Source organism: Stegodyphus dumicola, chromosome 4, assembly GCF_044657685.1.
Source record: "Stegodyphus dumicola isolate Sdum_Otavi_A_Nest chromosome 4, ASM4465768v1".
Classification (NCBI taxonomy): domain Eukaryota; kingdom Metazoa; phylum Arthropoda; class Arachnida; order Araneae; family Eresidae; genus Stegodyphus; species Stegodyphus dumicola.
Window position 1 is genome coordinate 59,795,829 of NC_140771.1, and position 15,192 is coordinate 59,811,020.

General features: G+C 33.4%; 1 protein-coding gene across 5 annotated transcripts in view; it reads left to right on the plus strand.

Moving 5' to 3' along the window:
• Positions 1-15,192, plus strand: part of LOC118198542 (uncharacterized) — a 211,667-nt gene that overhangs the window by 136,298 nt on the left and 60,177 nt on the right. The gene's annotated exons all lie outside the window — the stretch shown is intronic.

A 15,192-nucleotide genomic window follows, 5' to 3' on the forward strand; every position in this document is an offset into this window, starting at 1 on the left:
ACAGTTGATTCATAATTAGCCATTTAAGTATTTTTTAATTTCACGTGCCTGGGTAAGTATTTCCTCCATTATATGTTCAATTTTTGCTTTAGCCAAAATATCCTTTTATATGTTTATCAATAGCAATGACTCCAAATTAGCTTGCTTCATAGCACTCCTTAATCTACTTTTTACAATTTTTAATTTTGAAAAAGCTCTTTTGCATTCAACTTACATTATAGAGAGGATGAGTACAAACGTATAAGGAAAAAAGACAATGGCGTATGCGTTACTATATAAATTATATTTCAATAGTAATTTATGTACACAGAAAACGCAAATTTTGCAAAAATTGCATTTAGCTTTCGATAAATGCTCATTAATAGATAGAGTACTCTCTCCTTCTGACTCAATATCAGATTCAAAATAATGATTTTCAATTGAAATTTTTAGTATTTTCCATTTACTTACTAGGTCCTGATATTCATCCTTAAGATTATCAATTGTTACACCTGCACAGTGCCCTTCAATTGTTACACCTGCACAGTGCCCTTCAGTTGTTACACCTGCACAGTGCCCTTATTATATAAATAAATAGTTGAAAGAGTTTGGTGACAATGGCTTCGAAAAATTTTTAGGATCAAGAAGAAATATTTCTTCATACAACTTCCCTATGCCCTGTAAACCAACTTTCCATTGATGAAATGGTGTTATCCATTATAAAATCAAAGACAGTAACTTTGAATTGTTTGAAAGGGCAATTAAAATTTTAGTTGGACTTTTCTTCCATTTGCTTCACTTTTCGACATCTTCTAGCAGATAGTTCATCTATAATTATATCATAACCTAGCCTGTTTAGTGTTATTATGGCAATCCATAGCAAACAATTTTGATGCATTAAATATTAAATCAAAGTTTCTAGAAATTGCTTTTAAAGAACTTATAACCTCTTTAACCACATTATATGCAAGGATGTAATCTAATCCTTTTGTCTGCAACTATTCCATTACTGGCTTAGTATATTGAAATATTTTCAAACATACACGAGCGGATAATATTGTTCTAAAAGTTGATGTTTTGTCCAGAATCAACTTGCCATTTGTTGTATGTGTGCATTTGGTATATCATTGGAAGCAATATTTTTGAGTGCAAGTATTAATTCTACGTATAAACAATTATCTTTGCAATCGAACATGCCAAAAATTTGTTTTAGGATGTAGTATTTTGAACTTCATCTTGTTTCATCAATGAGATGAAGCTTCCTAGATTTGGTTGTATCATCAACTCCTCTTTACACACCCATTTTTTGATAGGATTCCTTAAAGAATTTGCCACCTTCATTTGTTAGGGATAAAAGAGAAGTTCCTTCTAAAACGCTATTCGTAGAATCGACCAGTGCTAAATTTAGAGTATGGGAGTAGCACCAAACATGAATTCGGTGAAGTACTTTTTCACTCAACCATTTAGTAAAACCATTATAAGGACTTCGCATATATGACGTGCCTTCTGTAGAATTGCTGATATATTTTCTGACAGCAACGTCCATGCTCTCTAAGAAGTTGATGATCATATTGCACATACCAAGTCCAGTTGAATATGTACAAGATAAAATACCTATCACTCTTCCATGTATGTTTTCTGTATAATGTTACCTAATTATAGCTTATTTATTTTTATTAGTTGTGGTAATGTGCATAATGGGTGGTTAATGTGGTGATACCATAATTGTTAAATTAGCAGTAAATAATATTTATTTGAAAATATACTTTGTTTAGAAATTGTGAAACAATTTACTATCCTGATCATATTTAATATTAGACTGCAGATTTAATTGAATATTATAGTTATTATTGGATAACATTACATTATTAATTATTATTAATAACCTTACATTATTAATTATTATTAATAACCTTACATTATAATTATACATTATTGGATAACTGCACATTTTGCTTTTACCTTTGTTCCTTTTAAAACGCTACCTTGCTGCTCTCTTCGTGTCGCAACAGCATCAAAAAGGTAAAAGTTCTTGAATAGGCATGATTAGAGTGCCAAGTAAATTGTGGCTGCAAATGTCAATTGAAATAAAGAATATTTAATATGTCTTGACTGCCAAGTTTGCTGGTCATTGCAAGTTTAATGTTCTATGCCATCAATACTACATTATATATACAGGGTGTACCTTAAATGTTGTGACAAACTTCCGGGAAAGGTAGGGCACATCATAAGGATTAAGAATTGCATAGGAGCCTATACCCGGATATATCAGGGTAAATGGTAGCAGAGGTAGAAGATGGGGAAAAAAGCAAGAGTCATTAAATTGAAACATTTATTGGACATGAACACAAATGGCATACAACAGCTTGGATGTTACAACAGATGCTCGAAGTTTGCACCATCAGACGCCAAACATGCCTGACATCGACGGACTATTTGACTGAAGCGAATAATTTTATCTTTCTGGAGCAGGTTATTCCCAATTTGCTTGACGATGTTCCACCAAATGTTAGGTGCAACATGTAATTCCAGCATGATGGGGCTCTTGCTCATTTTGAACTGGGTGTTCGTAGCCATTTGAACAGATCATTCCCGCATCGATGAATTGGGCATAGTGGACCAGTTTCCCTGGTCCCCACGTTCACTGGATTTATCAATTTCTTTTTGTGGGAAGCCATCAAAAGTGTCGTGTATCATGATCCTGTTGTGTCTGAAATGGATCTTATGGCTAGACTCACCTGCGCAGCTGCTATATTCAAAGAAACTCCTGGTGTGTTTGAATATGTCCGGCAATAAATGGTCCTTCGGTGTCAGGTCACTCTTGTTTCTTTTCCCATCTTCTATCTCTGCTACTACTTAGCCCTGACATTTTTGGGCATGGGTTCCTATGCAATTTTTAATCCTTATGATGTGCCCTACCTCCCCTAGACATTTGTTACATTTACAGTACATCCTGTATATTTTTAACTTTATTCAATTATTATTATATTTTTTAGAATTTTTTATAGTTCTTTTTTAATGATTTTTGCAGAAATCAACTAATGTATAGAAGAGAGAAAGGATGTCAAGTTTATTTGAAATTAAGTAAAATATAATCTCATTAAGATAACGCAAATAATTTAATGAAATAAAATTGATAGGGTTTCATGAACAAGGCATGTTTTTGTGTTACATAATTTTTACTCTATGTACTAAGCTATCATTCCATAGTAAATTATAACATAAACATTAGATTATGGAATGTTTGTGAAGTATGTGGCATTATAAGTTGCTGAATATTTGAAATTATAAAAAAAAAAAAAAAAAAAAAAAAAAAATTAGCTTCTAAATGTATCTCCATCCTTAGAAAATTCACTTGATTCAGAATAACACGTGAATTGTTAAAAAAAGTTTCCTTTTTTATATTGTTACGAAATGTCCAGGTGCAGTAAGATAGCTTCCCAGCAAAGCAGGTTTAGGGTTGCCACATTTTGCAAGAAATGGTTGATTTGGTGACAAAATTGGCGATATGCCATAGATGGATGGAGAACTTTCTGGAACAAATTCTTACTGGTTTAGCCCAGAATGTTCTTGAACACAAGCCAACAGCTCCAAAACCCTTTTGGTACAGAAGCTGTTCACACATTTTTTAGACGATGTATATTGTATTCACAAAACTAAATTAAATAAAATTCTTGTGTTTTAAATGTTCTATTTGACATCCCTTATTCTGAATTATCTTTCGACACCGCAATTTCCAGGATAATAATGCCTTTTGAAGTGGCAGAAGAGGTATTCTATCTCATTCCTCCCGAACAGCTTTCCAGAGTCCTGTTAGGGTTTTGGGACAACGTTTGGATAATGCAGTTTTTAAAAGTCCGAAAGCACAAAAATCCATATGTGACACATCGGGAGATTTAGTAGGGATATCAGTGAAGGGTTATGGCCTTGATACCAGGTTTTTGTTCCATTTCTTTTAGGAAATTTACAATGAATTTTGATGTGTGACTGCTAGCTTTGTCCTGCTGGAGTCTCACAATCTTGACATTTTTTTGCACTCTCTTTATTTTTAACTTGCCATTATAAGAAAAACCAGCAACAATCATGAATCCCTTAGAAAAACTTTCTTTCGATTCTTTGAACCATGTACTTAAATTTTTTTCTCCCCTTTTATGATAATAAATTGTTCTTTTTTTGTTACAATCATTTAAATACACCCATGCTTCATCTATTGTGACAATTGTTTTCCATTTTTCTTTGGATAAGTGTTTCTCATATAGAATTCTGCAGCGTGTCCTGCGTTGAGCGATATGCTTTGGAAGAAGACGATGCACATTGCATTTTTTCGCTTTCTGAAGATTTAAATCAACGTTTATCGTTTTGTTTACAGTGGACACCGAGCATTTTAATGATTTTGCAACTGTCCTTTGACTAGGGGGATTTTCTTTTAACATTAAACAGTGTACCATTGCAATAGTCGAAGATGTCCATTTTTTCCTTGGATACTTGTTTGGAATTTTTGCCCCGCTTGAGGTTCCAATTTGACGTTTTTTTCCTTTCTTGTTGATGATATTAACTATCGACGCTTTAGATATCACAAAACCATGACTCTCACATCGTTTTTGGATAACGAAGTATGCATATTTCTCTTCGGAAAGAGCGTAAATGTAGCCTCCAAACCACTGCTTTGTTAAATTCTCTATTTTTAATAAAAACGAAACTTTCAAGCCACAGATGATAATTTTGACTTTTAAAAACATAGTACAATTGCAATTACTTCTTTTGCAGCAAACATAGTACAATTGCAATTACTTCTTTTCCGCTTACCAAAATCGTCTAAAAAATGTGCGAACAGCCTCTGTATGTAAAGAGTCAGTTGATAGTCAGTTAGTGCATTGCCTAGTCGAGTCAGCTAAGAGTTAGTGAGCGAGTGTCTTGTTGGCTAGTGCCAAGATTGTTGTTGAGTGCATCTAGGGAGTCTCTTAGTGTATTGTCAGTTAGTGCACCATCGAGTTTTGTCTTAGAGTGTGTTGAGCTCTGAGAACGACTGAACCGAGTCAAGAGCTGTACTCTAGTGTGTCATCGAGTGCATTGTGAGTTGTAGCGAGGAGTCTCAAGAGTACATAGACTTCCAAGAACGACTGAGCAGAGTTGGGAGCTCTACTCTGGTGCTTTGCCGTAAACCTGTCATCACCATTATAGCTTGATAGTGGCAAGGTTGTGTTACTGATTCTTTCAGCTTGTTTATAGTACTAATTCAGAAGTCAAACAACAAAAATCAGCATTATACCTACAAAATTTTCACAGGACTAGTTTCGATGGTTTTACCGAACCATCATCTTCAGCTGCAAAACCGCAAATGAAAAAGATAGGAAATAATGATTAGATAAGATAAGAAAGCCTGGACAAGAATAAGCAAGTGGCGCCATCTGTTGGCGAAACCAGAACTAAAACATAATTTCTCTAAAAGCCGAAGGCAAATTTGGATTGGAATTAGGATCGTTAACTAGAACAGAAAGATTTTTATGAATGTGAAATGCCTCTAGAAAATCCAGTTCTCCAATGGAAGATGTTTTTTGAATAATTTTGGCAGCAGAAAAATTGAAAGTGTGATTTTCGGACCAACAATGTTGAGCAACAGAAGACTTCTGTGTTTCCTTTTTTCTAACATATGCCTCATGTTCTTTGACGCGAAATTTTAAGGCTCTCTTAGTTTGGCCAATGTAAATTAAACCACACTGGCAAGGAATCCTATAAATACCCCAGGAATTCATATCCGGAATGGGGTCCTTGAGTATAGAAGTTGGAATTTTATTGATGGGAGAATAAACAACCCGAAAGTTAAATTTCTGCAAAATATGTGCAACTTTATAGCTAATTGATGGAAAGAAGGGAATGACAACAGAATTTTTATAATCTCCTAAAATAAGAGTGTGGCTTTTAGTGTGTTCAGATGAGAATTTTTTAACTGCTTGATTAATAATGTTGGGTGAAAAGCCCCTACAATAGCTATTGCTTTTAAATAATTTAGTTCTTCATCAAGGGCTAATTTGGAGAAGCAAACTTGAAGAGCACGGAAAACATAGGAATAAAATGAAGCTAACTTTTGTTTAGTCGGATGACATGATTTAAAGTGTGGTGGAAGGCAAACCGATGAAGGTTAACGGTAAAGTGTAGTACTGAAGTTGGATGTGTTACGTGTGACCAGAATGTCGAGAAAAGGAAGAGAATTGCAAGTCTCAAGTTCAAAAGTGAACTGAATAGCAGGATCAATAGAATTCATTGTTGAAAGAACTTTATTTAAATCATCTTTATTACCTTCAAACAGGGTAAAAGTATCGTCTACGTAGCGGAACCATGCCGGGAAGTTTAAAGTTTCAAACAATTTTGATTCATAATAATGCATGTAGATATCAGCCAGGATGGGACTGAGGGGGCTTCCCATGGCTAATCCCTCAGTTTGTTTGTAATATTTATTTTGGAAAACAAAATGTGTTTGTTTCAAACAGAGTTGAGTGAGAGAAATTAGCTCCTCAATTTCGATGCAAGAGAAATGAAATTCGGGAAGTCTGGTTTCTAGACATCTTAATGCACCCTCCACTGGGACATTGGTGAATAATGATTTTACATCAAAAGAAACCATGAGTAAATTACTAGGAGAAATGTTTTTAACCTTTTTTACAAACTCTATTGAATTTTTTATGGTGTAAATGTTATTGTCTAATAGAGTGGAAAATCTAGAAACCAAATATTTAGCTAAAGGATACGAGGCAGTACCTAAATTTGATACAATAGGACGGAAAGGAATACCACTTTTATGAATTTTGGGAAGAGCATATAATCTGGCACAATTCGCAACAGATGGGATAAGCGAATGTTTTAAGTTGCTTGAAATGATTTGCGAAGATTTGATCGCAGTTTTTATTTTGGATAAGTCCGAAGGTGAAGGATCTTTAGGGATCGGATTATATGGTCCTTCGTTTAAGAGTTTAGTGACACCATCGATGTAAGTGTTCTTATCCATGACGACTATCTGGCCGCCTTTGTCGGCCTTTGAAATGATAATATCCGGGTTAGAATGAATTTCGCGCATTGTAGCTCTTTCTCTCGCAGTTAGATTTGGTTTCAAAGGTTTATTATTGAATTTCACATTATGAGCGATAAGATGCCTAATCATTTCTTTCTGTGAATCTGAAACTTTACTGAACTTGAAAGCTTTTTCGATAGGAGCCAAAATCTTTGGAATCGAGGGTTTACAGGTTTGTGAGAAGTTAAAATTATATTTTAGAATTCTCTCTTGTTCTTCTGAAAGACTAACATTAGAAATATTAACTATTGGCTTGATGTTTACAATGGGAAGATTTTTTGAACTACTTGAACTGGAAGACTGTAAAAGAAGTTTTTCGAATTTAACTGCAAGGGTGTTTTTATGACGGTTAACTGCATTCTCCGTTCTAGACCAAGACTTTTGTTCAAGGGCAGTGAATTTTGGATATGATTTAGCGAGTTCCAGATGAAGCTTATAGAGTTCATGTTCAATTTTGGACAATTGTTGACGTGTATCCCTTATCACGGACCGAAGTAAGGCAAGCTTGCAATTTAACAGAATTCTTGAAACGCGACTCGAAGGTTTTTGATTAGATTTGATTTGAATAAAATTGGGGATCAATTTTTTACATTTACATTTAAGTAAAAATTCAAGATGATTCAGGAATTTTTGCCGTTTCAGGCGTAATTTAGTGAAACGATTAACGGATGAAGGCATGATAAACAATGCAAAAATCAAACTAAATTAACTGAGCAATAATAAAGTACACACCAAAACACAGAAAAATCCCTCACTGAAATGAATAGAAAACAAAACGTTTGTAAGCAAAATGCATTAAATCAGACAAGCAAAGCACAATATCCAAATGTACAAAACATAAACATAACTTGAAAATTGCAAAAATGTACTCACCGAAACTCCTACGATCACAAAATGGCGGCCAAACCACGTGCAAAAAAGAAAGCAAAATGTAAGCCTGTTTGGGGCTTCCATAATTAAGACACAATAACACGCCGAATAAATACTAATTCAGAAGTCAAACAACAAAAATCAGCGTTATACCTACAAAATTTTCACAGGACTAGTTTCGATGGTTTTACCGAACCATCATCTTCAGCTGCAAAACCGCAAATGAACAAGATAGGAAATAATGATTAGATAAGATAAGAAAGCCTGGACAAGAATAAGCAAGTGGCGCCATCTGTTGGCGAAACCAGAACTAAAACATAATTTCTCTAAAAGCCGAAGGCAAATTTGGATTGGAATTAGGATCGTTAACTAGAACAGAAATATTTTTATGAATGTGAAATGCCTCTAGAAAATCCAGTAGTTGTTTATAGTAGTTCTTCGATGACTGTAAACATGTTATTGAAGCTGTCTTGGATAAGAGTGGCTAATAAATTGTGTATCGATACTTCATCAAGTGTCGTCGTTATTCACACTAAATCTACAAACCTGTACGTGAAGAAAAACATATCAATATAATTGTCCCTTTGAATATCTTATCCGACATGTTTCATATCAGATGTAGAATGAAATGCCATACAAAATTATTCTTATCACCAAGCTTGGTATTTTTGCAGAAGTTTAAAAAAAATAAAATTAGGATATTTTTAAAAGTTGTTAAGTGATAAGAATTTTTCTTCTTTTTGCAAACATTAGTAAATAAATAATTAATATAATAAAGAGAAGCATGAAATTTTGAGACAGTTATTTAATTAATGTTATAATTCGTAGACCACTGGAAAAGTGTGGAACACTTTTGATATGATAACAATTATTTATCTACATTAAATGATGTCAAAAAATGAGGTAGTTCTGGAATAGAAAACTGTGAACATATATGACTATGATAAGCATGTCTGACAATGATACTTCTATATCAAGGTGTAAATATTGCATCTAATGGTCCGTATGTCTAAAGATACATCAAAGAGGCTTTCGAAAACAACAACAAAATTGATTTGCAAGAATATGTAATAAATTCAAATAGCTGAAGATACATTATTGGGCATCTCTGCCTTCCACATCCTACACCTTTAGAATCTCGCTTGCTACTGGCTTTTGGAATGTACACGTATCTCACCTGCCACTGGCTACTGGAATGTACACAGCATCCTCTAGCCAAATGGTGTGGGAAATACGTCAAACTCCCCACCTGAACTCATTTGAGTTCACTTACTATTAATTCGTAACAAAATTTACATTCAGGAACCATTTGAAATTACATGAAAAAAACACAAATAGAATATTACATCAATTACAAAGCATAAAAATTGTTGACAATCACTTGCTACAAAACAAATTGTATGTTTAACTTCTGAATAAAATTATTCAAATATCCAGCTTTAAATATAAGTACAATTAGAACTGTCATTAATACACAGATAGAAAATTAACAGGTTTACACTTCAATTAAACTAACATATTTGGGTATTAATTTCCAAATTATACACAAGTTGTACTCAGTGTTTTATTTTTCTTTAGGAGTTTGAATAAGAAGAGAATGAATTTTTCCGTTTCTTCCTCTCTAAAATTTTCCCCATCATCCACACGATTTGAGAGTTGCTCCATAAAAAAATCTGTTTCGCAAAATCAGGAAGGAGACCTTGTAAATAATTTCCTAAACATTCAGCAAGGAGTGCTGCCATTAATCTTGCAAGAATCAAAGTTTTTGAAGTTTTGAAGGCCTTACTTTTTGATATGATAAAGCTCAATTTAATTTGGCCATTGCAATTCACGTACCTTAGGAACTTAACAGTCCCATGTGCCTTGATACTGCTGTCACAAAACACATGAAGAGAAATTTCATTTATATATGCTTTGCTCAAAAATTTTTCTTTCAATCGATACTGATTCAAGTTCACAAAGTTCTGAACAACGGGTTCTCTATTTACTTTGTAAGTCACTTGGCAAATCTTTGTCCCATTTTAAACCATGTTCCTACATCTCTTGTAGAAGAATTTTCACAGTGATTACATAGGGACTAATCAGTCCAAATGGATCAAATATATTTGAAATAACTCTCGAAACATGTCGCTTGGTGGTTCTAACATCAATGGAATCCCTGACATCTCTTAAATCTAATTTAATTCTATCCTCAATCCCAAGAAACCTGTCACTTGCCCGAAATCAGTATTTTCCGCATATCTGTTTTCATTTCAAGGTTTATACAATTCCTGACAATTAGTTTTTAATTTCCTCAAATGAAATCCCACTGCTTTCAATATTTCTATTGCCATAGAGGTCAAATGATAAGCATTCTGAACAGTATTGGCTCCATAACCTAGATTGTCAACATAAAAAAAAAAAAAAAAAAAAAAAAAAAAAAAAAAAAAAAATTAACATGCCCAATAAATTTGCATAAAGATTTACTCTCAATTCTAGAGACTCATAAAGAGATTTATTATTTTCATTTGCTTTACTACTACAGTCATAAACAATTCTAACTCGAGTTATTCCCTTGCTATTTCTAATTGCCCAAATGGAAGAAGAGCCCATGACTAAACATACATTTTCATAATTATTAGTCAATTTATTACTTCCTTCCACTCCAGCTAGCGACCAGCCGAAATAAGAATCTATTGCAGTAATGTTTTCATTTAACTTTACTTTCTCGTCATAAACAACATCCCAAAATGAATCACACCCTATAAGTATTTCCGTCTTACGGTCCCCAAAATATGAATCTGCCAAAGGTAATCCCCTTTCCTTCCACTCATTGCGAATAGACACATCTGAAATTTTAAAGGACAAATTAGATATATATTCTGTTATGACAGCTTCTAACTCATACGATTTTGAACTTTGATCCATATTGTGCAGTGTTAATGAACCGATACTGTAGTCTTTCTCCCATGCTATTTTGTCTCCGAAAGCAAAAATGGCTATTCTTTTGCAGCGTATTGGCTTTAATTTTAATTCTTTTTTTAATTCTTACTCTCGATTTAACTAATCGAGAAGAAATAAAACTTTGATTACTGCTATTGTCTAAAATCAGATTAGTTAAAACCGATTTTTTATACAAACAGGCTAAAACTGTCATGTTTGTAAAAAGGGCTTATTTTTGGTACATGTCAAAGATCATGTATAAATATCATGTCGTAACTATGTATACATATATTTCTATGAGATACAGAAATATTCTTGGCATTTTTATTAGATTTAGATTGTGAGTCATTCAAAACAGTTTCGCTTTCCACTTGTTTCTCACAACCTCTCATTGTAGCTTTAACAAGGTTATTTTTTCTACAAACTGACTCATGATGAAATTTGCTTGAACAATTTTTACATGATATTTTTGCCTTACGTTTGCGAGACGTGATATTTTTTAAAACAACACCAGCACCTACCTTCAATCTTTAGCTTATTTATTTTTTGTTCTACATCCTACTTTTTGCAACTTACGGAATCATGATGACCATCGCAGAATAAAGAAAAAATTTTTTATTTGTATATTTAATGCTGAAACGGTTGATATATTTTTAGCCTTTGAATAATTTTTTTGATAAATTTGACCACTTTGATAATTTTTGGAAAAGGATCATGTCGTAACTTTTGGGGGGACTCATTACAGTTTCGGCAATTTTCCTCGATTCCACTTCATAAATGTAATAATTTGAAACCTCACAACTCACTTCCCTGTTTTGTTTTGAGCGAAAATCTAACACCAAATCTTGTGGTAGCAACTTCAATAATATTGGATTCAATAAATGCCCATATGACCCCCCCATTACATTTAATAAGTTTCTTATATTAACTTCTATTTCATCATAGAATTTATGCAAACCCTTAACATTAGATGAACTTCTCATGGGTTCTAAGCTTAATAATTTAGTCATGTAAGAATTTATAATAGAATCAGTTCTACTATATCTTTGTTTTAAAAGTTCAAGACAGGAGTCATAGTTTTTCTTATTTAATTCAAAACCCGCAATAACATTATATGCAGGACTAGAAAAAAAAAAGGATTTTAAATGTTGGAATTTTTCAATTTTTGTAAGTGAATTATTTGAACCGATTGCATTATCAAAACAGTTTAACCCCTTCGAGCTGGGTAGCAAAAACGTGCGCTTATCGCGGAGGCCGGCAGTGTATTCCACGAGCGTCTCTCCAGGGCCGGGGGCTTTTTTGCTACTAAGCCTAAATCCATGAAATTTCCAAAGTATCAATGCATTGTTTAATAATGCTCTATAGAGTATTTAAATGGCTTATGCTTTATAGATATTTATATATATATACTTTAATTACCGTATTTCTTGTTTAAATGCATATTTTACACATTTTATTTTAATTACTCACCATTTTGTGACTTTTAACACTATACATCTAAAAACTAAATATATTACTTAAAATTCTCTTTTCGTATGAAAAATTTTAAAACAGGGATCTACACACAGTCCTACGTTACATTCCTTGAACTCGTAATAACTCATTTGCCGTTTTGGAGGATTTTTCCGGGAATGTGAACAAACGAAGCATCGTCGTCTCATTTTCTTATCAATCTCTTCTGAACAAAGTTTTGGAAAATGTCTTTCAGTTAATCTTTCAGAATCAATATCAGAATTTCAGAATCAATATCTGAAATATTTTGCATCATTTCTGCTATTTCATGCTCTGTTAAACATTTTCGATGCTTCGATATTGAAACGGTAAAAACAGAAAGAATTCACATCTAACAAGATCTAATTATTTTCTAAAAACTGAACTGTAAACCGAAATACTCAACGCTTTAGCGCATATAAAACTTCTGCTTACAATAAACAACTACCACGTGCGAATAAAGTGAGATTTAAAGAGACGTCATAAATCATGCCATTCGGAAACATTTAGTTCCCCGTTTGTTTATATAATCAAAAACACGTGTATGTAAGTCATGCTTCTCTCATTTCGAGTACAAGGTCTAGTGTACATGTATCTGAAACCATATGGGCATACAATGCCATCTTGTGGCAGAAATTATAGTTTGAAAAACATTCCAAGGTACTGGCACAAATACGTGACAGTCGGTAGAAAACCCAACAATGCTCTGTCACGCCTACGTGTCGGCCAGTAGATAAGTGTGTTCGTTGCTGGCACGTATACGTGACAGCCGGCGCGAAGGGGTTAAGAATTTTATAATCTTGCTAGAATCACCAGAGAATTGCAAAATTTCTAGCTTTTGTAATTTTAAAGTCCTAATGGTATTTTCCGAAACTCTAGATGTGTTAAGAACTGAAGAAGTCGGCTAAACATTTTCTGCTGCTTATTTCTTTTCAAAATCTGCTCCTTCATCTCTAATAGTTCCAGTAATTCTGATAATGAACTTACTTCTTCGGCAGCTTCATCGAGCTTCTGTACTCTTTTAACTAGTTTTGTAACACTAGCACAAGCGTTACTTCTCTTTCCAATTATTTGCAAAAGCTTATCCATATTAACTCAGAATTTGTAAATTCAAAAGATCTTACCTCCACAGCCCTGTATGCAGAAATGTTTTAATGTATACAAAAGCCAAATAAAGTATCCAAACTTCTCAGAATTATAATCCAGTAATGACCAATTACTTCCAATATTCCACATTCGTGGACAAGATGCACCAAATATTTCTTCTAATGGTTCCGTGTGTCTAAAGGTAATCAAAGAGGATTTTGAAAACAATAACAAAATTTACCTATAAGAATATATAACAAATTCAATAGTTAAAGATATATTATTAGGCATATCTGCCTTTCACACCCTACACCTTTAGAATCCTGCCTGTCACTGGCTATTAGAACATACACATATCCTGTTTGCTACTGGAAAGTACACAGCATCCTCTAGCCGAATGGCATGGGAAATACTTAACAGTAAGTAACCTGTGCCATTCGGCTAGAGGGTGCTGTGTACGTTCCAGTAGCAAGTGGGATACATGTATGTTCTAACACGGTATGTTCTAACAGCAAGTAACCTGTTGCCAAAGTAAGAGGTAAACAGAATCATATGTAATTGAAAGTTGTGTAGCGATAATTTGAAATGACATTTATTTTCCCTAAAATGGAGTTATTTTTATTTATTCCTGAAGAATAATTATATTCTTAATAATTTATTTCTCTGACAAATAGAAGCTGAGAAAAGTAATTTCATGGCTGCTGTATTTTACAGCTGGACAATCTGCTCTAAAACTGATTCAAATAACTAATTCATTTTACGGATCAAATTCACTGCAATTCCAGAAAATAAAGCTCTTTTACAGTTCACGGATGGCTCTTGATAGAAGCGTGCCAGGAATAGAGATCTGCCATTCATTCGTGAACTGATTCACTTTACTGAGTGAGTAAATGTGAGATTTGCCAAAATAAATAAATAAAGCTGAGTTCTTGTTGGAAGCATTTCATGAAAGTTCAGTATTCATTTTAGGGAAGAAAGGAATATTTAGCTTCTTGTGTTAAAAGAGAATTTAATATTTATCATTTCCAGACTTTAAAAAAATTCTTATTCTAAAATTTTATTATTAGCTATGTGTAGAAAGGAGATTTTAGGTAATTTCAAAGTTGAAGTTGAAAGAAACCAGATCAGGGAATTAGTGCTCCATTGAGTCATTTCTTTCAATTCCACTGCTTGTTTGGTTCTTTTCACTCTTCATTCCAGTCATGCTTTTGGGGTCTTATTAACTGCTAGACACCCATTTAGAAAAATAAACTCTTTTAATAAATCAAAATATATACATAGCGTTAGGATAACATAAATCTCAATGATTAATACAGTGTGTACACGGACTCGTAAAAAACCGAAGTCAAAAGTTCTCTTTTTGCAGTCACGCAGAGAATGAGATTCTTATCCTGCATGCGCAAGGAAAAGAACTTGATGAGCTGAAGAAATGTGGGGGGGAAGGTAGCCCCACATGCTAACTGCTGTTGATTCACCCCTCATTCTGGATCTTTTTCATCAAGGTCTTTGTTTGTGAGCGGTGAGTCATAAAAAAGAACTGATTCATTTCATTGAATGATAGTTCTGATCTGATCACATAAAAGAGCAGTTTTGTCCACCTCTACTGTATTTCAATTATAACTTCTCATGTACAGATATAAAATTCTGTTATTTACATATGAAGTTTTTTTTCCTGACATCTACTTGACAATATTAAGTGCTGAAGAGCTTTATTAAAATTTATTAAGGGTTTATCTGTAATTGTTATGGAATTTTTTGGTTGTGTACATGATATAATA